This window comes from Schistocerca nitens, chromosome 1 (assembly GCF_023898315.1).
Source record: "Schistocerca nitens isolate TAMUIC-IGC-003100 chromosome 1, iqSchNite1.1, whole genome shotgun sequence".
Lineage (NCBI taxonomy): Eukaryota > Metazoa > Arthropoda > Insecta > Orthoptera > Acrididae > Schistocerca > Schistocerca nitens.
In genome coordinates this window covers 214,072,384-214,099,534 of record NC_064614.1, presented here as the reverse complement: position 1 = coordinate 214,099,534, position 27,151 = coordinate 214,072,384, and positions in this window count along the sequence as shown.

The window sequence follows — 27,151 nt, the reverse complement described above, 5'->3', positions numbered from 1 at the left end:
CCCAGGTCGACGGGCACGTGCACCTTCCGCCGACCACTGGCGACAACATCGATGTACTGTGGAGACCTCACGCCCCACGTGTTGAGCAATTCGGCGGTACGTCCACCCGGCCTCCCGCATGCCCACTATACGCCCTCGCTCAAAGTCCGTCAACTGCACATACGGTTCACGTCCACGCTGTCGCGGCATGCTACCAGTGTTCAAGACTGCGATGGAGCTCCGTATGCCACGGCAAACTGGCTGACACTGACGGCGGCGGTGCACAAATGCTGCGCAGCTAGCGCCATTCGACGGCCAACACCGCGGTTCCTGGTGTGTCCGCTGTGCCATGCGTGTGATCATTGCTTGTACAGCCCTCTCGCAGTGTCCGGAGCAAGTATGGTGGGTCTGACACACCGGTGTCAACGTGTTCTTTTTTCCATTTCCAGGAGTGTATATATCTGAAAATCTTTTAATTCATTAGGCTGTTTATCTGGTTCATTGAAAGGACGCGTGAAGATTGTTAGCATATTACACAAACTAATCTTTAGGGCTGTATGCATTACTTCCATCTGCTATTCTACATTTTGTGTCTTATGCTTCGCACGCTTTGTGTGTGTACTGAACGCAGTTTTTTTATTTGTGCCAACGTGTTCCCTGGATCGAATATGGGAATTACGTCATGCCTGACCTAACGTACTACGTTATGCTCATTCTATGGTATATATGCCTGATTTACTGAATTTTCCGACGTAGTCATCTCATGTCGTAGTCTTATAATTGTAGAACCTTGTGTACGAAAAGCTATGCAGACTGTTCTAGGGCAATATTATGCTACTTTTCTTACATGTAAGCCACATATAGGGGAAGGCGAGGCAAGACGGTGAGGTGGGGTACGACGGGGAAGGGCTATAAGCTACAGTTAGAGTATTGCCATCTGTGGATCACTCCGTCATCATCATCAATACACAGGTCCCAGTATGTTGACATTGCTGAACCTTAGTTTCGCAGCGGTTTCTGTGAGCTTTGCAAGGTATGTACAATTGTTATACTGATTTAAAATGTTTTACACCTTTCGAGGTCCTAAAACATGTGTTTTGTGAACATTTGTCCAGACTGTATATGTACGTCTTATTAACAGTAAACTGCTGTGTCAGTAGTCAATGTTCACTAACTAGTGTTCATGTAGGCGTAACATAACCTGACAGCATGTTAGGGGGCAAGACGGGGTGGGGCAAGATGGGGAGCTTCCCCGTCTTGCCCCTACTATTTGTCCAACCATTACGTTCTCATCGTCTCATGTGTTTACCGCGCTGCGGGTTTTGAACACGTACATTATACGTTGAATAGAATTTAAATAGAATGGTATTCGTTATTCCAACGTTTCCTAATTAATTACAAAGTATGCTTTAGGCTATATGGTGAAGAAAAATACACAAAACGTGCAAAGTCAGTATTCTTGCTATGCTTTGACGACTGACTATTGGAAATATGGTATTTACTATATAATATAGATCACCAGGAATGATCTGACTCAATAGTACGTTCCACGTGTTTTACTTCAGATGGTTCGCAAGTATCGGCGACAAACGTCTAGGAAAGATTGGTAATTGGAGTCAATGGAAGGCGCTGTAAATGCTGTGGTAGAAGGTCATATGGGTTCTTTCAGGGCTGCTCGACAGTTCAACGTGCCACAGACAACCATTGAATGACATGTGGCTAAGAAACGTGCTAACTAATCACTAGTGTGTTTACCCCAGAACAAGAGGCAGAACTTAAAGACTGCTTAACACAGATGGAAGGACAGTATTTTGGCCTAACACTTAAAGAACTTTGTGAACATGCTTTTCAGCTAGCTGAACGAAACAACATCAAACATCCATTTAATACTGCAGCCAAATCTGCTGGAAGAGATTGGTTAAATGGGTTTCTTGCACGAAATCCTACCTTAACAATACGAAAACCAGAGGCCATATCAATCGCACGAGCAATGGGGTTTAATCGAGTTGCTGTAGATCGGTTTTTCGATCTGTTAGAAAGTCAATTAGGCACATTCAAGTTCACGGGAGACAGAAGTAAGATCGTGGCTTCGCACCCATCCTGGAAAAGTTGTTACGCTGCATCACAAGTTTATTCGGCAAAGCCTTCATTCATTCAGCTACAGTGTCCACAGCAGTGAACGGGTTTCGGAAAACACGCATTTGGCATGTAAACAGAAATGTGTTTCAAGAAACCGATTACCTTCCCTGTTCAACTATGGACATTCATCAAGCTCACGCATCTGAAGTCACAGAAACGGAAGACCAAATACCAGAGATGTTGTCAAGATGTAAAACACCTGAACAATTAACAACTGACGATCAAACCTCTGTTTCGTCTAACTTTCAGGTTACCAGCCCTGAAATGGTGTTAGCTATTCTAAAGGTGGATAAAAAAACCAAAAGGAAACCATCTAACAGGAGTGGAAAACCCGTTGTTTTAACCGAATCTCCTTATGGAAGTGAACTATCTGAGGAAATTAAACGAAAAGGAGTCCCCAAACGTGCTGCATGTAAACGAAAACTCTTCTCAAAGACGTTTAATAAACCTGGGATACCACCAAAAGGACATAATGACAACGAAAAAGTGACGAACGTTACTGACGTCTTAACCACCCTTTCATGCTCAAGGGATAATAAACTGAGGTCGAATGACAACGAGGAAGAGAGTGGAGAATGTTTATACTGCTATGATTTCTATGAAGGAGGCTGGGTACGGCGTATTAGCTGCGGGCGCTGGACCCACGACACTTGTGCAGGGATAGAAAGTGATGATGACGAGGCTGTCCACACTTGTGTACTATGTGAAAGTAAGAGGCCTAAATAAAACGTAATACCTGATTCTACAATTCGCAGAACCATGTTTCGAAACGTTATCGTCACATGATATCGTTATTCTAGTCCTTATTTAAGCTTTAGAGATGAATTCATGCTAGTTCCCCATCTTACGCCGCATATGGGGCAAGACGGGGGATTGGTAGTTTATGTTTCAAATCGAGATATTTCTAACTAAATATAAAAAGTTTGCAGGTTTCTTTGCATGCTATTGTAATTCAATGGTTAAGTAAACAAATGATAATCAAACCTATTTGAATTTGTTTATTTTTGTCCCTTTTGTAAAGGTTTAAAGTTAGTTTCCCCATCTTGCCCCGCCTTCCCCTACTTTGTGTTCTTGCAGCATGTTGTTCTACTTCTCGATATTATTTGCATTTTACTTTTAATTTTATGGTGAATTTTGTGTAAGTCACTCTTTTTAAAAGCGTTTGTCACTACCACTTGCTTGAGGATCAATTCTTGCTGCTTTTAGAGTTCCATCTAGAGCAGTTTCAAAACTTTATTGATCATGCTAATAAGGTCAGCTCTATTATGAGGTGCAGGAATTCTCGCGTATTATGTTACCTGAGTTATGTTATCCGAACACACGTTTTTTAGTGTGTTTTGAACATAGGTCCAACATTATTTTTGGAGACGGTTAGGCCTAATAAGTTTACAGCTGGAATTCCTGAAACCTGCTACCTGCAGACTCAGTTTCTTGCTTGTTTTGCCTATTATTCTACGTTTTACTTTCTCCTCAGGGTATACATTCTCTACTTCCCTTGCACTTTTATACGTCCTTTAAATATTGTTTCACTTGCGTGGGGGTAATGAGGTCAATGCTACAAATGTGTTATCAGTAGAGGTGTGGAAATTCCTTTTGATTTTAAGCACCAGCAACATGCCAACAAACATGTACTAGCAAGGATAGCGCTAATTAAACTCCCAGTCATTAAGAAAAAAGCGAATAATATATCAATCCCCAGACTTTTATGAGAGGTGTCCAAACGTTGAAAATTTGACCAAAGGTAACGGAACGTTCACCAGACTTCAAAACCGTGAACATCCTTTTCGTCTCTGCACGTCAGCTACTTCAGCTCTCTAGTTATAATTTAAAGTAAACATTGGCAGGACACCTTACTTGATAGCAAACACTTCCCTTAGTGTGAATTGGAGTGAAACCTTCTACATATGAACTGATGATTCAAGATTTACAGCAGAAGGTAGTTCTGGATTTACTTTCTTTTATTGGAGAAAGTCACGAATAATTGTATAAACTTTCACCAACAGCCTACTCTTACATAACGGAAACAGTGACAGTCATTGAGCACTCTTTCTCAGGATGACGAACAGATTTAAATTATTTCTGACTCAAAAATCATTGTCAGATCCTTAGAGATAAAGAATTGGCGAGAACATAGTAGTACACAAGTTATCGATGTAGCTTACGAAGTAACGAAATGTTCTCTAAGAAGTAAATACAGCGTGTTAGGATATTAGTGCAGAAATTTTTATTGGTGTTTGAGGACAGCGTACTTAACAACGTTACATCAGTATTCACTCCATTTGCAAATTCATAGTTATTAGGAGTAGCATGTTTTTAGGTTATGTAGTACCTCCAAGTACATGTGGCAAGAACAACCCATTGACGTTTCTTTTCTCCTAGGCAGCAGGTCAAGTGTTGAACTGTAGACGCAAAACAGTTAATCTAAACTGACAGGCGTAGTCCACTTAGTAGTGCAGCTACGACACTGCAGAAAACATGAGCTAATAAATTATGTGGTGAGACGGGAAAAAGGATAGACCCAGAGAACAACTAACACCGAAGTAGGTACGTACTAAGGTACCAGTGATCACAACGAAGTAGCTATATCCAGGTCCAACAAATAAAAGCGATAGTGAGGTCCCAGTGGGAAGAATAATAAAAAATATGTAGCGTAGATAAACCAAAATGTTATCTATTGGTTCAATCCCATTACTGTAGACGCAACATGCCATTACAGGCATAGCTGACAGCTCAGTCACCCTGATAAGATTCAATCACACTAAATTCCTTGCCCATTAGCAGCACCTTAAACTACAGAGCATACCATTACAAGCATAGCTGACTGCTTAGTCACTTAGTTAAGATTCAATTACATTAATACTCTGGGCCATTAGCAGCACTTAAGACTAAGAAAAAATTCTGTTCTTATTTAAGACATGTGAAACAATAATGGACTGCGAGAAACTGGTATTTCACCTTAAAGCTGCATCAAACGATCTTAATCAATAATGGTTCCATTCCATTTCGGCTGTCTGATGCATCTGCCAGTTATGAATATTTTTAACGAAAATAGTCTCGTTTGCAAATCAGTATTTGTTAATAATAATTACGCGTTTTGCCCTTGTAAGGCATCAACAGATTATCTGAAGACACAGAACAAAAATTAGTATGACAAAACGGTGAATAGTGTGAGGCATTATTCTAATCCGTGCGGCCATTCGTACAAGGGGCAGTAAAATATGCATAAACTCACGCAAAAATGTAGTAGGATAAACTTTATCCGTCAATTGCCACTGAAGGGCATTAAATAAGAATAAGAGGTGTTTATATATAACAACCAGTTGTCAAGTGTCTTCTGAGACACGTAAAGGAACTAAGCACGACGTAAAAATAAAATTTTAACCGAGGTTGCTAATGAGTGATTGGAGAAATGGGAATCTAAAGTAGATAAAACACTAGACCAGTTAGATACCATACGTGTACCAATGAAATGCCAATTAATTTTTCATCATTACTTTATTATTTTAAACAACTTACAAGCACAGTGATTGCAACAGGCAGTGATATAAGCAATACTTTACTATAAGAAAATACCGCATTGATAAAAATTAAAATGAAAAACCTTCTTTAGTGGAACCAATGTTAATTGTATTTCAGGAAATAACGATTCAACGGATTCATTATGAGCAGAAACTATAGAATGAGTAACGACAATAATCATAACCGTGGTATGTTAACTATCAATATAGAACACTATACCTCTTACGTCATTCTTACTTATGAATTGGTTTTTAATTTTAGTAATGTGAATATTTTAGTCATTCCTACATGAACATGCAAATATGCCAAATCATTCAGTCATTTCTGGATCGTCTTTGACCACAAAATCGTTTTTAATCGTCTAAATGCTGAAAATGACACCTCAGAGATACAAGAAGTAACAGGTATAGCTAAAATCATCCATACAAACCACACAAATTCTATGAGCATTTCAGGCATGGGACCACTGTTCTCTCTACGTAAAATATTTGTATTGTGTGAGAAGTTGACCACTTTATTACTTCCTCGCTCTGCGTGCAACTAACAACGTGTCCCTACACGATGTTATATTTATCAAAGTATGTCGCATAGAGCTGCAGATTTCGATCAGCATCAATTTGACCTATATCAAAGGCCTTAAGTTCTGAAATAAGTTCCAAATAAATGTTTGAAATCTACGATTTAGCAAATGAACAGCCACAACAATTACTAAAAAAAATTCTCTACATTTCCTGCGGCGTTTGATAAGTGTGAGGATCACCACCTTCGATGGAGCGTCTTGGCCGGCCGCGGTGGTCTAGCGGTTCTGGCGCTGCAGTCCGGAACCGCGGGACTGCTGCGGTCGCAGGTTCGAATCCTGCCTCGGGCATGGGTGTGTGTGATGTCCTTAGGTTAGTTAGGTTTAAGTAGTTCTAAGTTCTAGGGGACTTATGACCTAAGATGTTGAGTCCCATAGTGCTCAGAGCCATTTGAACCATTTGATGGAGCGTCTTAGCATCTTTCTCTTTCTAGGCAAATCTGCTCCATTAGTGTTCAGTTCCTTCGCTTTCCTCGTAGTTTCATTCTGCAAGTTAAGGAATTTATCTCTTTGTCAAGCTAAACTTGTAGACAAAGTTTCCACCAAATTTTTATTTCTCGGTTTGACAACGATTTCACCTGAAAAGAAGAATGAAGTAACTCTTCAGACTTTCCCGGCGATCTAATGACATCTTGGGTTGTCGGGTGCTCTGCCGGATATCAGCGTCGTACTTGCACGATCTTTCGGTCACGTAGCTCGTAACCTTCATCAGGTGCGACCTGAGACTGCTCCTCGAGTGGACCTGGTCCAGTATTTATGCCTATGGCCTTCCCCCTCCACCAACGGCTGCAGGCGCTTCCTCTGTGGTCCGCGCTCATTCCCTGCGACCTGCTGGAGCGCGGCTGCTCCGTTTTCGGTCCGCTGCGGTTCTACGTGTTCCCTCTGCGGTCCGCGCCCACCAAACCCGCTCCTGGGGGTTTCATCTACGGTCTGGGGTACCAAGCGTTCCCCCTGCGGTCCGCGCCCGCTCACCACGACCTGTTGGAGCGTTGCCGCTCCGTTTTTCGTCCGCTGCGGCTCTAGATGTCCCCTCTGCGGTCCGCGCCCACCAGTCCCACTTCTGGGCGTTCCATCTTCGGTCTGGTGCGCCTGGCAGTCCGTCATGGGCTCGTTTTCCATCTCCATGTCTCTGGTTCTTCTGTTTGTGTAGTGTTGCAGCTGGCCCCGTTGCTCCTTTAACAATTCCAGAGCCGGATCCCATGCTCTGCTTAGTTGGTACCCTGTGTCACGGTTCATAAGATCGTCAGCCATTTTAATTTCTATCGATTCTCTTATAATACTGTCCCAAAATCTGGGTGTTTGTGCTAGAATCTTGGTATCCTCATACTTCATGGCATGATCTAGTTCTAGACAGTGTTCAGCAATGGCTGACGTAGTCACCTGTCTTAATCTAGTGTGCCTCTGATGTTCTTTGCACCTAATATCCACAGTTCTGGTCGTCTGGCCAATGTAGGACATGCCACATTGACAAGGTATATTGTAAATCCCTGGTTTTCGTAATCCCAGGTCGTCTTTGACACTCCCCAGCAGTCCCCCGATGTTGTTGGATGGACAGAAAACACACTTGATATTGTGTTTACGGAGGATCCTACTGATTCTGGCAGAAATAGAGCCAGCATAGGGCAGATATGCCACCTTCTTTGCTTCATCTTGGTCTTCTTCAGGAACCTGTGGTGTAGTGGCTGGTTGGAGTGCCCTCTCAATTTGTCTGTCCGTGTATCCACTCTTGGAGAAAACTGTTTTGAGATGTTCTATCTCTATAGGTAGATTCTCTTGGTCTGACAGTGCCCGTGCTCTGTGGACCAAAGTCTTCAGAACCCCATTCTTCTGTGCAGGGTGGTGACAGCTGCTGGCCTGCAGATATAAATCAGTGTGTGTTGGTTTTCGGTACACACTGTGGCCAATTGATCCATCTGCTTTCCTCTGGACTAGTACATCCAGAAATGGCAGCTGGCCATTCTTCTCCAGTTCCATGGTGAACTCGATATTAGGGTGGCATGAGTTAAGATGTTCGAGAAACTCATTGAGCATGTCCATCCCATGTGGCCAGATCACGAAGGTGTCATCCACATACCCAAAGAAGCATGTGGGTTTAAATGTGGCTGTCTCCAATGCCCTCTCCTCAAAACTCTCCATAAACATGTTGGCAACCACAGGGGACAGTGGGCTGCCCATGGCTACACCTTCAGTTTGCTCGTAATATTGGTTTCTGTACAGGAAATACGTGGATGTCAGTGTATGACTGAACAGGTCCAACAGAGCACCGTCAAATTTCTCTGCAATCAGTTCTAGTGAGTCCTTCAGTGGGACCCTGGTGAACAGCGATACCACATCAAAACTAACCATGATGTCCGAATCTGTGATGTGCAGTTGCTTGAGGCGTTGCAGGAAATCTTCTGAGTTGCGGATGTGGTAAATACATTTCCCCACATATGGAGACAGGAGACCTTTCAAGTACTTGGCTGTTGTGTACGTAGGTGCCCCAATATTACTGACAATTGGACGTAGGGGCACAAAATGTCCTGAAAGAAAAATTGTGCACATAAATGATTAAAGGGCTCTTACAAAAGGAGAAATAAAGCACATAACTCATGACGAGCGAAAGGGATCCGGTGTAGTGATGACATAGGGCGCCAGGAAGGAGCAGTTTAAGTTAGCGGCTGCTTGTAGGTGTCGGCGGTTCGACGACGATTGCAGCTGTTTGGAACCATTGTAATTTCAAAATATATTGTCGTACCTAGCCAACATCAAAACCACGGATTTATTCGCCGACTAACCGCTGGTAGCCGTAGCTCGATCTCGTGGTGCCTGGAGCACTCATCTAAACTCGATGGACGTTCAGGAATTAAAGAGACACAGTGATGTAGAAATAAACTATATTTTAACAAAATGAGGCTCTTACTACTTCTCAAGATCATCGCAAGCAACGATGTCCTACATTTTTTTATACGTGATACAAAGAAGAATTCGTCTTATTGTTTCAGCCACTTTCTCATAAATTATTTGACCTCCTCGTTGATGCTGAACTTTCTTCCACATAATGCCTCCATGTGTGGACCAAACAAAGCATAATCCGACGGTTTCAAATCATTTTTTTCAATTATTTCGTGGGTCAGCTGGGTGTCATGTGGGCCAGCATTGTCATGTACCAATATCACGCCTTTACTCTGAGATCCGAGACATTTCTCTCTTGTTGCTGGCTTTATTTTGTTCATCAGCATGTCTGAGTAGTAGGCACTGTGTATTGCTCTCTGATGTTCCAAATAGTCAAAAAAGACGAAAATGACACTTCAACTGGCTGGGCAGGATGTTACCCGTCAGTCACTTAGATTCGACCGGTCTTGAACTGCTGTACCCAGTTAAAAAAATTTCCGCTGTTCACAGAGCGTTCACCAAGGTGTAAAAATCATTCGAGAAAAGATTTTCGCCTGTTTTTCACTTTCAGTAAGAAAAAAAGCTTATCACAGAAAGTTGTTCAACTAACGAGGAAACTTCAAGTGGGCACGCCATGGTGACAAACAAATTTGATGTTAAAAAAATTAATTTTTATCAATCAGCTCTCTTCAGCTCATCCTAGTGACGCCAAACTAAAGTCGTGATAGTACAAAACTCCTCCTACGAACTGTTTCATTCCCACCCCAGTCCTCTCATTAGTTATTGAAAGTCCCTCGTTTATCCACGTGGCACTTAAACGGTAGAACCGTGTGGTTTGGATACTGACTGTAGCAGCCACGGATATGCGTGTACTCTGCAGAAGAAATCGGGTGAGAAAGAGGCACAGCTCGTGCTATTTAACACCTCGCGTTTCGGAGGAAACGAGAGACTGCACGGAGGACTCTACTTTCTACAGCCAGCCTAACATTACTTACATCTGCTGTTTTGAGAACACTGCGATGTTGGACTGGCTCTCCAGCAGTGCCTCTAACAGTCTGGATCGCTTCTCTGTCGCCGTTGGCGTACCCATGCGCAAAGGAACGTGCAAACAAAGAGCTCTCCTCAAAGGGAAACGCCATATTCGCGAAAGTTACCAACTCTTGAATTATTATACATCACGAGCCGGAGAATATATGGCCAATAACCCTATGCCATGATGGTTTCTCTGCCCATGGAAATGAAATGAGCGTATGGCATCGTTGGCCTGGGAGCTCCTATTCGGGGAAGTTCGGCCGCCGAGTGCATTCGACGCCACATTGGGCGACTTGCGCGCATGTGATGAGGATGAAATGATGATGAGGACAACACAACACCCAGTCCCAGAGTGGAGAAAATCTGCAACTCAGCCGGGAACGGAACTTGGGCCCGCTTGCATTGGAGGCGAGCACGTTACCACGCAGCTAAGCAGGCGGACTCTCTGTCCATCCATGCAACAAACATAAAAATTAAAGCAGCTTATAGTTCATATCAAACACTTGGTACTCAAATATTTTTGATATCCTGAACACTTGTTAAGCATTACATAATCCTAATGTGACGATAATAGTTTGCAAACAGTGGAGGGTTCCCGTAACAATAACCCCGCAAATAATTCATTTCAGACCAGCGGCCGTCAAATCAAATCAAATTTTCGTGCGGTCCGCCGTGCCCAGCCCTGTATCAAAATGATTTGCATCTAGCTACCAACAGCAGAACACAGAAATGTTAACTAAGATTAATAGCTTCGTAAAGAGTGCTATTTCCCCTCTCAGAAATGAAAAAACGTTCTTACAGACACAGTAATATAATATGAATTTTATTTGACGTTGCTGAATTTGGCCGTAAGCTAAATGAATGCCGCTTACCTTAGGGGCAGAGGGGCAAATATCGCGGCCACTGCAGGGTTAGAGGATGTGAGAGGAGGAATGTTTTATTGTCTGTTTTTCACTACTGACGAATCACGGTCGTAATCAGCTGCTGTGGTATAAATTTTGACACGGAAGTATCTCGATCCTTGAGTGCGCATTACAGAGATGGTCATCTTCTAATGCAGTACTTATCTGTAGCAAGGATCATCAATTAAGGCTGTTGTAATACATTGCAGTGAGCAAAACAATAACCATATTGAAAATACAAAGACAAAAAAGACACAGCACGAAGGAATTATCCGAACAGAACGGATATTGGTACATGTAATGTGTAGTATAATTATTCCTGGACAATTGTATTATCACATTTTGTTAGTATACGCACAAATACGTCGTCTGTGAGTCATGAATCACAGCTTGGAAAAGGTATTAATTTTAACAAATCTCTCGTTTTGTTAGTATTCACATGATCTTTCCTGACCATGACTGAATAGTTGAGAATCCAAGGGAGGCTAGTAGTTTGTTACTAAATCGCTCAATATCACCTACCTCTGACCATACTGATCATCACTACTAACATTCTACGTTCCGTTCTTGCTTGGTTTTAAAGTGTAATGTTAAAACCAATGTATGATAGGGATGTGTTTTTGGGAAGCTGTTGCTGCATCATTTTCGACAGTTGGCCTGCACGTTCATGTTCTCAAACACGAACATTTCCCTGTGTCAACTGTAGATGACTGAGCTGAAGCACTGCTTCGCTCTGTTGAGACTTCTCAGTACGCCGTGTGCTAAGGGGCTACAGTTCAGCTTTCCTTGTAAGAGACTGCTGCACACTCTTCGTGCTTTTATGTCGTCTATGTAAAGAATAGCTCAATAAAAGAAAACATGGTCCTTAGTAGCCTATAATGTAGAAGTCCTTTATTTAAATCATGAGAATAGCTAATTTTGACGACTTGTCAGTTTCAAGCACATATGTAATATTACCTATTACAAGCCTCAACTGTCAAATTATTTTTCACTACACGTAAAAAGCAAAAAAATAATTTGACAGATACAACGTGTAAAACAGTAACATTACTCATACGCCTGAAAATGAGAAGCCGTCTGAAGTAAGTAGTCGCCCGATTTAATTAAAAATTAGATTATTTTCCTCATGGCAGCGACAACAGCAACCGTTACGAAATTGTCTTGAATGAAAAACAACCCACGGTTGCACTAAATCCTGTTTATTTTATACCTTGACCATGGTTTCTGCTGTAATAATACAGCCATATTCAGAAGTCATACACACAAATAAATGAAAAATGTCTTAGCCCAGCGACTGCTTCAAGACCAATAGAATAACTTCAACAGACATAAGCCTGTTTCGAAAATTAGTAAAATCACACATGAAGGGCTTATTTCAGTAGTGGTACAAGTCCATTACCTCCACTTTTCTGCCTATAATGCTTCTGTAATTAATGATCCAAACAAACAGAAAGAAAGGTACATCTCTAGCAAGTATTTCTGGTATCTCAACTGCAGATTTTTCAGCGCTCATTTAACATTAGTACTCTGTATCTCAATGTGAACGAAAATTGACTTGTACCACCATTGAAATAAGCCCTTCATATGACAACGTACTTCCTCCGCCACTACCTGTGATAGTTTGGAAGCAGGCTTATGTCTTTTGAAGTTATTTTATTGGTGTTGACGCAGTCACTGAGCTAAGACATTTTTCATTTATTTGTGTGTATGACTTTTGAAGAAGGCTATATTATTGTAGTACAAACCTTGCTCAAGGTTTAAAATAAACAGAATTTAGTGCAACTGTGGACTGTTTTTCATTCGAGATAATTAAAGATTGCCTACTACAGCCTACTACCGACCATCTTTCCTTTCATAAAGCACCTGGAGGCTGTGGATCCCCACAGAAACAAAATTTTAAAAGACAGCTTGGTGAACAGCACCCAGCTTCTCGGTTAATATCGAGGCAGTTCTATAGTATCCTCCTCCAAATTTATCAAGTTGTATTCTCGAGAATTTAGCATTCTCATTTTCTTCAATCCGCCTGTCGTTTGATTTTAGACAACTACTGGAAGGGAACCTGTACAAGTTCTGAACTGCATAGGGCCTGTAGTGTGTCATGTGTCGTATAAAAGTGTTTGGCGATAAAGAATCCGCTAGGAACCACTGATTAAATACAAATGGGTTCAAAACGTACAAAATAAGTGTTAAAAAATTTACAATGTAAGGGAGAGGTAACCGAAAAGTTCTACTGCATTCTGCAGTCTCGCCCGTCCGCTTCCAAGTGACTGAGCGCGAGACAAGGTGGTAAATCTGTCGTGGGCGACACTCTGACGTACCTCGGGGATGCTCGGGCCCTCTGGAGCGGCCCACGTCGATACGGTGCGGCCGTGGAGGGCCAAGTGAATGGATTCCAAAGGGGCTCCGGGGAGATTTCTTCCGCTACACTTGATCCGCTCTCCTAAGCTCTCTTTAAACTCGTCCTGCCGTGCCCGCTGCCGTCTCCTGCACTGGCGGTCACCTCCAGTCTTCTCAACTGCGCTGCTCACATTCCCATAACTTACAAACGTGCTTCAATGTTTGACGCAAGGAGTACCATATTATCAACAATTTGTACACTCTGTGGGAATATGAGGCCGCTTTTAATATTCACAAGCATTGTTATTAGTGCTTTGTGTTTCTTGGTTATTTGGTTTCTTGTTGGTATACGTTCCGTATTGGAGGAAGCAGAATGTCGTCTTTAACGAGCTTAGTAAAAAAAAAGTACTGTTGCATGTGTTGAAGTTGATGATTTGGGTTATCGAGCATTCATATTTCTAGTGGTCTTCTGCCACAGTAGAATCCGCTGAGAAAATTTTATGCTGGATAAACGATGGATAGTGATTTATTGAAAGACTGACTCCAATCGCATATCAGAAAAGAAACTATTATTCTTGTACATTAAGCTATACCGAGCACTCTTCGTGATAGGAGACCCATTCACTGAATTCTGACAGATCGAAAATTCTAACCGAATTTGAAACAATGACTGGCCCATTTTAGAGGACTATGACTCCTATATTTACGGGCTCTTAACCATAAAGTAATCAACCACATCACGTAAGAATCTCAGAAACAATCAAACCTTGGGTGAAAAAGGCTTTGCATAAAGTAACAATCTTCGTAAAAAACAGTATTTGGTTAGAATTAAAATCACTTCACTCCATAACTACCGCGTTGGCACTGGGACAGCAACCTTAATAAATCTTCAGATACGTGTATTTAACGCGTGGCGCGTTTCGCCTGTTCTAGGCATCATCAGGTATCTGGGGAAACTACAAACTGGTATAAGTACCATTTGCTATTAAAAACAATAAAATAATATGTTGTATTTAATTTATTCAATTATTATTGTCTTTAATAGCAATTTATACGCATACCATTTCGAAATTTCGCCAGACTGTCTGACGATGCCTAGAACAGGCGAAACTCGTAAAATGTGAAGATTAAATTAAGCGATCTTGTGCCGCCAAGACTTTTTTTCTGTCTAACGTATCTCGCTAGATGTAAAGGGTATTATCGTCGACGTCTTATTAGACATATAATTAACTAATAATACACAGCCTATAAGGAAATGGGTGTGGAATTCGTGCATTTTTGCTTCATCGGTCCTCTGTCACGTTTTATACAGTCAGCCACAACTACGTCTCGGGTGCTAATCTTTTCATCTCAGAACAGCATTTACATTTAACATCCTCAGTTAACGGTTCGTTGTATTCCAATCTTTTCTGTCTCCCCCCTATAGCCCTTATGCAATGCACTAGCTTCTAGTGTCAAGTTATTCCCTGAGGTCAGAACACACATTTTATCAATATGTACCTTTTTTATCCGTTTTGTTCACATTTTCCTTTCCTCAAAGTTTCTGCGGAGTATCTCATTTTTATAAGCCCCCCTAATTCTCAACATCCTTCTATTGCGGCGTTTTTCAAACACTCCGATTTTCTTCATTCTCTGTTTTCCCAGAGTCTATAATTCACCTCTGCAGAATTCTGTGATCCTAACTTTCATTCTCATCCTCAAATTATGGTCTATGATATTAGTAGCCTTCTGCAGGAGTGCTCTCTTTTGCTGTGAGAAACTGCTATTTACTTCCTTCTTGCTTCGTCCATCGTGTGTTGTTTTAATTTCAGGATTATTTGACCGAATCTACTTGGGCGTCACCATTTTTATGTTCAATTTATTACTTATCTCATGTACTCCTCATTACTTCATCGTTCTTCGGTCTTCTATTACTCCTCGTTTTGGGCTCATCAGACTATTCAACAGCCCCTGTAATTCCTCCTGATTTTCACCGACGACAGCAGTGCCATCAGTGAATCACATCAATGGTATGACAAAAATGGTTCAAATGGCTCTGAGCACTATGGGACTTAACATCTGTGGTCATCAGTCCCCTAGAACTTAGAACTAATTAAACCTAACTAACCTAAGGACATCACACACATCCATGCCCGAGGCAGGATTCGAACCTGCGACCGTAGCAGTCGCGCGGTTCCTGACTGAGCGCCTAGAACCGCGAGACCACTGCGGCCGGCAATGGTATGACTTCGTCCTGAATTTTAATCCCACCTCAGAATCTTTGTTTCATTCCCGTCACTGCTTCTTCGACGGACTGATTGAATAGTAGGTGAGAAAGACTTCTGCTTTCCCTTGCGCCCTTTCTAATCAGAGTGCTTCATTCCTGGTCTAGCATTCTTAATGTCCCCATTTTGTCCTTACATATAGTTCATATTAGCCGTATTCCCCTATAGTTTACAATTAATTTTCTGGCACTTTACTGACATCTAGTGCCATTACACATTCTCGAACGAGGTTCTCTGGGTCGACAAATCCGAGAAAAAAATCTTTTCTCCAGTCTTGCTACCATTATGAAGGAAAACGTCAGAATGTTGCGTTAACAAGGAAATTTTCCACACAGTTTTTTTCTTAATATGGCAAGAAGTTTCTTCGAAAATATTTCATGTAATTTTGTTAACTTATATTAATCGTAATTTTCACATCCAGCAGCCGTATGTTTAATCTTCATCGTTACGTGAGCAATACTAAAAAGTATAGTGAAACACCATGCCAGAAACCAAGACAACACCTTTTAGTATTATTTATTTGTAACCGTCGACTTAATTTGATAATTTTTCTCTGGATCTATTATTATTTAGTAGCTACCCTGATTAGAATCACTGTTAGGTAGGTAAGGTTTCTTGGCAAATTTGACGTCAATATCTCCTGAAATACTTCAAAAGAGAAATCAGAACTTCGGATAAAGCAGAAAAAGACATATTTGTTGATTACAGTACATCAGTTGATAAAACTGCACTGTTAATTGCACAGATTCTTTGTAGACACATTTAATGAGAAAAAGTAGATTAATCTCTGAACTCATAGATGACTGGTATTACTGAGTGGCAGGCAGTTAGCAGTAGAGTGCTGCAACGCTCAATGTTTGACCGGTCACTGCTCGCCTGTTGACGGGGGGACCGAGCCTCTAGTATCCGGCCCCACACGACTCGGCTCGGTCACGTACTCGCCCCATGTCTGTTGTCCGGATTCCGGATACGCGGATAACCGAGCATGACCGCCCACCGCTGACGTCTCACCTCACCTCGCCTCGTCCCGGCTCGCTGCACTGTACTGTACAAAACCAACGCCTCTCTCTCTCTCTCTCTCTCTCTCTCTCTCTCTCTCTCTCTCACACACACACACACACACACAATGTATTTATCTCTCTCTCTCTCTCTCTCTCTCTCTCTCTCTCTTTTAATACAAAAGTAACGTTTCCAAGAACGGGACGTGACACAGCTAAATTCATAAAGCACTTGGAAAGGAATATGATATTTCAATACAATCGCGGATTGAAAACGAGTCTCATTTCCAAACAGAAGGTATATTTTTCCTTTCAGTAACAGGAAACATTAAATAAGTGCTTTCCCTGTAATCTAGAAGACAACCATCTTCATAAAGAAAGCATACAAAGAACATTAAACATTTACAGACGTAACTTGTCATACTTTTCATTGGTTTACAACAGAAACAAAATCATAGTTATTGTTGATCAGCAGTAAATCACTAACGCGTCCCGTATTTAATTGGCTCCGGCGATTTGTTAGTGACATGCCGGCTTTAGTAAAGCATCTTTCACTAGGTGCGCTAGTTGCTGGGATACATAAAATACGTCTTTCAACTGCAGCCAGGCCTGGCAGATCTGTTTCATGTCTGCTCCACCACTTTAAGATATAATCATCTCCAGGGTGCATTAAAATGTAGAGGTCTGCATCTGCTGCGCATGATGTGTTGTTCCTCCATTCCTTGAAACGATCTCTCTCTCTGGGTGGTGATGACACAGTACTTGAAGGATATATGATAATAAACAAAAGAGATAAGTAGTACAGAACTGATGTGGAAATCATCGAAACGTTCCCGTAAAAACGAGGTGTTTTACGTTAATGAAATATTATACGAATTATAACACTCCCGTTTCTCTATAATACACTATCCACTAACTATGCAAAAACTATTATGTTAATGACTGCATGTTGTACCTGCGTAAGTAGCACATTTGTCGCACATTACTAAGAATTTCCTGCTTTTCATTTATTTCAAGCATATTAAGATCACGGAAAGACGGCCAAAGAAACGTAGCAATTTTATGCCTGGAAGTGATCACAATATTCTCACAAACCAAAGTCAAGGCTCGATCTTAATCCTTTGTACATCCTGTTAAAAATATATGTCTGTTAGAACATATCAATTACGCTAGTTAATTATATCTATCGCGTATCATAATGAAACAGTGCTTTTAATTGCAGTAGTTATTCACCTGACAGTCACTGTCACTGACACTGCAGATTTGTTGCAGTCTGTGAAACCAAAGAAGAACTAACTGGACTGTCAGTTCTTTTTCACCTTCTGATTCATCTGTGGCCTATTTAAATGGTCTCAGAAAATGCGCAATTTTATTGCAATCTCATTATCATATCCTTGCAATATGTAAGCGGAGTCCTTTTCCGTCAGCAAAGCAGCAACTTCGATATGCAGCGTGTGTAAGAATTCCACATAGTGTACAAGCTGTTCCAGCGTGTGCAGACCTCTTGTTTCAACGAGGATTTCAAAGACGAGCAGAGGCCACTTTTCCTAATGTATCTTACAATGCATTTTGCAGTATTTGTTGTTGATGCGATGTTCGGGGCATGATTTAACAAGACGTTATCTTCATCGAAAGTATGGCTAAGTGCTGTGTTTATACAATGAGCAGCACAATGAATCCTTTCGTGCTTTTCCAAAGCCTTTATTACATAGGCACCCTGGTCGGAAACTAAAATAAAACTGTGCAACATGTCCGGCGAAATGTCCCAATCAGTCAACCTCTCTTCAATTTCTTTCATAATATTTACTCCCGTCTTCTTAACGTCCGGGAATTTTGTTGTAAATCAAACATTGTTCACAAGAGACCAATCTATGTTAGTGTAATGTGTTGTAAGTGTCAAATAGTGCACCTGATTATGCGAATTAGTCCACATATCAACTGTCGCAGCACATGTTTTATTAATAACTTCATCAATAACAGAAGGCATTATGCTGTTTCGTATTGCATCAGCTTGTTCTTTAGCATGTATGCCTATAGTAGAGAGAGGTGGCATGACATCTGCCGCGTTAACTTCTCCATAATGCGCACCGAGATGTATTAATTCTTGGCCTAGTTCTCTGAAACCTTCACCGGAGACAACATTAAAACGTCTCATATCTTTAGCACACATTGCAACACACTTTTCTGTAACACTATTTTGCAATTGTGTTTCTTTAAATGAGTGGTTCCCGACTGGAAGCACAATAATGTGGAGCAGTTTATGCACGATACGTACCCAGTAGACGCACTGTTTTCGTCTACAACCAACAGAAATGTACTCCACACTTGGCTTTTTAGACCTTCCCGTTTCTTCAATGTGTAAACATTCGTTTCAATCTTACGTCTTACTGCACTGGCTTCCTCACGCTACATGATTACAGAGAGAGAGACACACCACAAATGAGAAGCCCGTATTGGCTGCAGTGTCACACGGATAATGACACGTGTAATGTGTTTGAAGTTACGTGCTACGTATTTGGTCACGGCATCTATGCTCGGTCACTCGGAATGGTGCCGGCAGCCTATCCAGTTAGGGTGTGCTCGCCCCATACCGTATTTTGTGCCCGCTTACTCGGTCATGCAGGACTCTAGTTAGCAGTTTCTATATTTTCCAGACTAGGACTTCACTACGTTTGACAGTAACAGTCATAGCAATAAATGAATGATTTTATTATTTAATTACATTTTTGCACAATATGATTTTAGTTCATAATGTCAATAAAAAACTGCAGTTTACTCGAAGTATTTATACTGTGACAACTGGAAGTGGTTTAGAACATACCTGAAATAATATACACTATGTGATCAAAAGTATCCGAACACCCACCAAAACATACGTTTTTCATATTAGGTGCATTGTGCTGCCACCTGCTGCCACGTACTCCATATCAGCGACCTCAGTAGTCATTAGACGTCGTGAGAGAGCAAAGCAGGGCGCTCCGCGGAACTCGGACATCGAACGTGGTCAAGTGATTGGGTGTCACTTGTGACATACGTCTGTAAGCAAGATTTTCACTCACCTAAACATCCCTAGTTCCACTGTTTCCGATGCGATAGTGAAGTCGAAACTTGGAGAGACATGTGCAGCACAAAAGGATACAGGCAAACCTCGTCTATTGACTGGAAGAGACCGGCGACAGTTGAAGAGGGTCGTAATGTGTAATAGGCAGACACGTATCCAAACCATGACACAGGAATTCCAAACTGCTTCAGGATCCACTGCAAGTACTATGACATTTAGGCGGGATGTGAGAAAACTTGGATTTCCCAGTCGAGCGGCTGCTCAGAAGCCACACATCACGCCGGTAAATTCCAAAAGACGCCTCGCTTGGTGTAAGGAACATAAACATTGGGCGATTGAGCAGTGGATAAACGTTGTGTGGAATGACGAATCACGGGACTCAATGTGGAGATCCGATGGCAGGATGTGGGTATGGCGAATGCCCGGTGAACGTCATCTACCAGCGTGTGTAGTTGGCTCTGAGCACTATGGGACTCAACTGCTGAGGTCATTAGTCCCCTAGAACTTAGAACTAGTTAAACCTAACTAACCTAATGACATCACAAACATCCATGCCCGAGGCAGGATTCGAACCTGCGACCGTAGCGGTCATGCGGTTCCAGACTGCAGCGCCTTTAACCGCACGGCCACTTCGGCCGGCGCGTGTGTAGTGCCAACAGTAAAATTCAGAGGCGGTGGTGTTATGGTGTGATCGTGTTTTTCATGGAGGGGGCTTGCACCAATTGTTGTTTTGCATGGCACTATCACAGCACAGGTCTACAGTGATGTTTTAAGCACCTTCTTGCTTCCCATTGTTGAAGAGCAATTCGGGGATGACGATTGCATCTCTCATCACGATCGAGCACCTGTTCATAATACACGGCCTGTGATGGAGTGGTTACACGACAATAACATCCCTGTAATGGACTGGCCTGCACAGAGTCCTGACCTGCCTCCTATAGAACATCTTTGGGATGTTTTGGAACGCTGATTTCTTGACAGGCCTCACCGACCGACACATACCCCTCCTCAGTGCAGCACTCCGTGAAGAATAGGCCGCCACTCCCCAAGAAACCTTCCAACACCTGATTGAACGTATGATTGCGTGAGTGGACGCTGTTATCAAAACTAAGGGTGGGCCAACACCATATTGAATTCCAGCATTACCAATGGAGGACGCCTCGAACTTGTAAGTCATTTTGAACCATGTGTCCGGATACCTTGGATCACGTAGAGTCCGTTTCTGCCAGCTTAATATTTAGTATCAGAATTTCAATAAGCCAATGTATGCATCTATGCAGCCTTAAAATTGTTCACATGAGCACCATTATACATTAGATTATAGAAACAGCACTGCATAAAGCTAGAGTGTGTGTAGTTTTTCTCTTACATCCATAGCAGCAGCAACAAACTAACAGCAGCGTAGCTAATATCTAGTCACTATGATTTAAAGAACCCTCACTCGGCAGTAAAGTAAAGTTGATTTCCTGATCTCACAGATGAATTTTTTTTAACACATGATTTGCGTGGTGCAGCTAAGACTGTTTCAGAAAGCTTCTCAGGAGATGCTTGTTTTGTACAACAGGGTCCCGTTTCTACGAAAAAGATTGAACAGTAAATGTAGCTACAGTCACTGCAAAACTTTCTTACTAAAAACGACACTTAGAAATCAAATACTTTTCATGTTTGTAGGTGTAATTTTTTTTTTTTTTTTTTTTTTTTTTTTTTTTTTTTTTTTTACGTAGAGGGAGACCAAGAGATGAATACACTAAGCAGATTCAGAAGGATGTAGGTTGCAGTAGGTACTGGGAGATGAAGAAGCTTGCACAGGATAGAGTAGCATGGAGAGCTACATCAAACCAGTCTCAGGACTGAAGACCACAACAACAACAAGTTGTAAATACAAACAGTGAGTAACTGCCCCTGTGTAAGCTGTGACTGCTGCATTGTCACAGTAAACTGGAGCTTTGGAAAATAAAATTAATGAGCACATAGGAAGAGATATTGGTGTGAGATGAGTCAAATTACAACGCTCATTGTTCAGTGGGCAGGGTCTTCGGATTCTGATAGCCTATTAGTTACCTAGACCACGGTCAAGTCACGCTGTAGCTGTTAAGTTATTGTTCGGTTAGTGATTGTGTGCTTCGTTAAATTTAATCTCATTAGTGTCATTATTCAGAAACTAAACAACAAAAGTTTTATGGACAATTTTTTGTGTTTTACCTAAATAAGTATAGCGTGGACACAAATATTAACAAGGAGACACTTTTCCTACCTTTACTAGGGATATTTGCATTTTTAATGACACATTGAGTTTATTAGGTAACTCTTCTTTAGGGAAACTTTTTCTGAATTATTTCGTAAACATTGTCAGTAGAATCGGCATTCAGTATTGCAGTACAGCAAGAAACGTAAGGGTCGTAGCAAGAACTTATAACACCTCATGATGCCTTCCCTGGTCAATTCTGAGCAACGGTGAGTCCGAAATATTCCCCTCGCCCACGCATAACAAAAATGCTTGATTTCAAAACTGGTTGTCGCGATTCTGACCTCCAGCGCATAGCCGTCAAGAGAAGAGGTGAGATGTCGGTTAGATTGGGGAGGGTGAAGACCTTTCCACGGTGTGAGTGACAAGACCGCGGCGGTGATTGGCAGAATTAGGGGGAAATGTGATGCCAATGTAACATCATTAGCCCACCTCACACATCACCTGAACTTCTGAGCTCTAGTATTTTCTGCACGAGACGAAACTTAGCAGTTTGAAACTTTTCCCTTATCGATGGTGACGCCGCAGGGTGCTACGCTTTTACACTGTTTCAGACGGAGGCTACAGTCACTTCCCAGCCAAAGTTAGAAGTTTTGAGAAACTGACGAGGTTTCGAAAAAGCAACCCTTTAAAGTTGGTGCGCAGTTTGTGTTTGTGTTAGCGTAAAAACACTGTTTCCTTGGATAATGAATGAGAGTAACAAAAGCTAATCCCAAAATTGGGTGTAATTCTGCTAAGTGAGTTTTAAGAAACAACACTTTAAAAAAGCCAGATAGCTAGAATGTGTGTTGCGATGAAAATAATTAGAAAGCTCATTATTTTTAAACATTCTATATCCACATTTGATGCAGTTCTTTTATCCCTCTTACTTTCTCTGAATTTTTGTTTCTGAGGCTCATAGTTTGTATACGTATAACATTTAAGTTTTTCAGAGATGAAATGCACAAAAATCCTGCTTCCAAGCCAATTCCTCTAGGTTTAACGTGGAAGATATACAACGACAAATAGAAGCAGCAATTGTATCCGAGACACCAGTACATAACGATCTTAGACTGTATGACAGAGCGAGGTGGCGCAGTGGTTAGCACACTGGACTCGCATTCGGGAGGACGACGGTTCCAACGCGCGTCCCGCCATCCTTATTTAGGGTTTCCGTGGTTTCTCTAAATCACTTCACCCTCCGATTTCATTCCGCAACCTTCCCTAATCACAGCTTTGCTCCGTCTCTAATGACCTCGTTGTGGACGAGACGTTAAACATTAATTCTGCTCCTCACTCTATGGAAGAGAATTTTATTTTTTGGACACCTTTCCCACACAGTTACACTGAGTGAATCATAAATGTTCTGAGCTGGACATAGTTTACACCGCGAATCCAGAGAAATATGAGGAGAATGTTCACATGTTCAAATGTGTGTGAAACCATATGGGACTTAACTGCTAAGGTAATCTGTCCCTAAGCTTACACACTACTTAACCCAAATTATCCTAAGGACCAACATACACACCCATGCCCGAGGGAGGACTCGAACCTCCGCCGGGACCAGCAGCACAGTCCACGACTGAAGCGCCTAAGACCGCGCAGCTAATCCCGCGCCGCTATGAGGAGAGTGAAAAATGTTATTTCCAATGACGCAACTCAACGTTGTTCGATGGAAGCTACTTGTTTGAATCTATTCCTCCACACTGTGGGCTCTAACCTACCCAGACTCGCAAAAAAGTGAAATTATATATTTTTTATCGTAACAATCGTAACATTCGGTTAACAGCATCTGGGCTGGTATCGCTGGTCTTGCGCAGTCTGCGTTCGGCTGACCTACTGATGCCCGGGGAAACGCTTCACGAAGTCAGACACATGTGCTACACTGATGTACAGGGCGACCCAAAAGTCCGTTAATATGCACTAATAATGGACGTAGAGAGGTAACACCTGACACACATCGTTGAAACGACGTAAGGTTTTACTGAAATCAAAAACGAGTGCAAAAGTCGACCAACAGATGGCACTGGACAGCATCACTAAGGCTTTCCCTCCAATCCTATCGGTACAAAACCCAGCCTCATTATGAACTGTAAATCACCGATATTGCGACGCGGAGAAAATTTGCGGTGTGGGCACTTCAAGAAATTGTGGAAGATGACGATTGGTTGTCTAACGTATTGTGGACGTACGAAGCCTGTTTCACATTCCAAGGATCTGTCAGTGCCACAGCTGCAGAATTTGGTATGCCAAAGATATCATAACTGTCCTGGAAACCTCAATGCAAGAAGAGAAAGTCAGAGTTTACCACATCAATCGTGATCGGACTCATTTTTCTTCGACGAAATGCGAGTTGCGGCTTTTCAGACGGTCAGAGTGACGGGTGCAAGGTATGCCGATATGTTGCAGAATAGCATCATCCCCAGATTGAATAATCAGCGAAAGGATAACGTTCTACGAGTCGGAGCGTGGAATGTCAGAAGCTTGAACGTGGTAGGGAAGCTAGAAGATCTGAAAAGGGAAATGCAAAGGCTCAATCTAGATATAGTAGGGGTCAGTGAAGTGATGTTGAAGGAAGACAAGGATTTCTGGTCAGATGAGTATCGGGTAATATCAACAGCAGCAAGAAAATGGTATAACAGGTGTAGCATTCGTTATGAATAGGAAGGTAGGGCAGAGGATTTGTTACTGTGAACAGTTCAGTGACCGGGTTGTTCTAATCAGAAGTGACAGCAGACCAACACCGACAACGGTAGTTCAGGTATGCATGCCGACGTCGCAAGCTGAAGATGAACAGATAGAGAAAGTGTATGAGGATATTGAAAGGGTAATGCAGTATGTAAAGGGGGACGAAAATCTAATAGTCATGGGCGACTGGAACGCAGTTGTAGGGGAAGGAGTAGAAGAAAAGGTTACAGGAGAATATGGGCTTGGGACAAGGAATGAAAAAGGAGAAAGACTAATTGAGTTCTGTAACAAGTTTCAGCTAGTAATAGCGAATACCCTGTTCAAGAATCACAAGGGGAGGAGGTATACTTGGAAAAGGCCGGGAGAAACGGGAAGATTTCAATTAGATTACATCATGGTCAGAGATTCCGAAATAAGGTACTGGACTGTAAGGCGTACCCAGGAGCAGATATAGACTCAGATCACAATAGTGATGAAGAGTAGGCTGAAGTTCAAGACATTAGTCAGGAAGAATCAATACGCAAAGAAGTGGGATACGGAAGTACTAAGGGAACGACGAGATACGTTTGAAGTTCTCTAACGCTATAGATACAGCAATAAGGAATAGCGCAGTAGGCAGTACAGTTGAAGAGGAATGGACATCTCTAAAAAGGGCCATCACAGAAGTTGGGAAGGAAAACATAGGTACAAAGAAGGTAGCTGCGAAGAAACCATGAGTAACAGAAGAAATACTTCAGTTGATTGATGAAAGGAGGAAGTACAAACATGTTCCGGGAAAATCAGGAATACAGAAATACAAGTCGCTGAGGAATGAAATATATAGGAAGTGCAGGGAAGCTAAGACGAAATGGCTGCAGGAAAAATGTGAAGACATCGAAAAAGTTATGATTGTCGGAAGGACAGACTCAGCATACAGGAAAGTCAAAACAACCTTTGGTGACATTAAAAGCAACGGTGGTAACATTAAGAGTGCAACGGGAATTCCACTGTTAAATGCAGAGGAGAGAGCAGATAGGTGGAAAGAATACATTGAAAACCTCTATGAGGGTGAAGATTTGTCTGATGTGACAGAAGAAGAAACAGGAGTCGATTTAGAAGAGATAGGGGATCCAGTATTAGAATCGGAATTTAAAAGAGCTTTGGAGGACTTACGGTCAAATATGGCAGAAGGGATGGATAACATTCCATCAGAATTTCTAAAATCATTGTGGGAAGTGGCAACAAAACGACTATTCACGTTGGTGTGTAGAATATATGAGTCTCGCGATATACCATAATGGAAGCAAGGCTAAAGAAAAATCAAGGCACTTTCATAGGATTTGTCGACCTGGAAAAAGCGTTCGACAATATAAAATGGTGCAAGCTGTTCGAGATTCTGAAAAAAGTAGGGTTAAGCTATAGGGAGAGACGGGTCATATACAATGTGTACAACAACCAAGAGGAAATAATAAGAGCGGACGATCAAGAACCAAATGCTCGTATTAAGAAGGGTGTTAGACAAGGCTGTAGCCTTTCGCCCCTACTCTTCAATCTGTACATCGAGGAAGCAATGATGGAAATAAAAGAAAGATTCAGGAGTGCAATTAAAATACATGGTCAAAGGATATCAATGATACGATTCGGTGATGACATTGCTATCCTGAGTGAAAGTGAAGAAGAATTAAATGATCTGCTGAACGGAATGAACAGTCTAATGAGTACACAGTATGGTTTGAGAGTAAATCGGAGAAAGACGAGGGTAATGAGAAGTAGTAGAAATGAGAACAGCGAGAAACTTAACATCAGGATTGATGGTCACGAAGTCAATGAAGTTAAGGAATTCTGCCACCTATGCAGTAAAATAACCAATGACGGACGGAGGAAGGAGGACATCAAAAGTAGACTCGCTATGGCAAAAAAGGCATTTCTGGCCAAGAGAAGTCTACTAATATCAAATACCGGTCTTAATTTGAGGAAGAAATTTCTGAGGATGTACGTCTGGAGTACAGCATTGTATGGTAGTGAAACATGGACTGTGGGAAAACCGGAACAGATGAGAATCGAAGCATTTGAGATGTGGTGCTACAGACGAATGTTGAAAATTATTTGGACAGATCAGGTAAGGAATGAGGAGGTTCTATGCAGCGTCGGAGAGGAAAGGAATATGTGGGAAACACTGATAAGGAGAAGGGACAGGATGATAGGACATTTGGTAAGACATGAGGGAATGACTTCCATGGTACTAGGGGGAGCTGTAGAGGGCAAAAACTGTAGAGGAAGTCAGAGATTGGAATACGTCAAGCAAATAATTGAGGACGTGGGTTGCAAGTGCTACTCTGAGATGAAGAGGTTAGCACAGGAAAATAATTCGTGGCAGGCCGCATCAAACCAGTCAGTAGACTGATGACCAAAAAAAAAAAGCTTAATCCCCAGCCTGACTGATAAACACCTTCTGGAACGTACGACGTTGAAGCAGGATTGCGCTCAAACCTCCAGGTCCCAAGACCCCAGTACGTGTGATTACTGTTAGTGGTGTTACCTGGAATCACATGTTTGTAGTAGTTGTTCGATGGCTGTT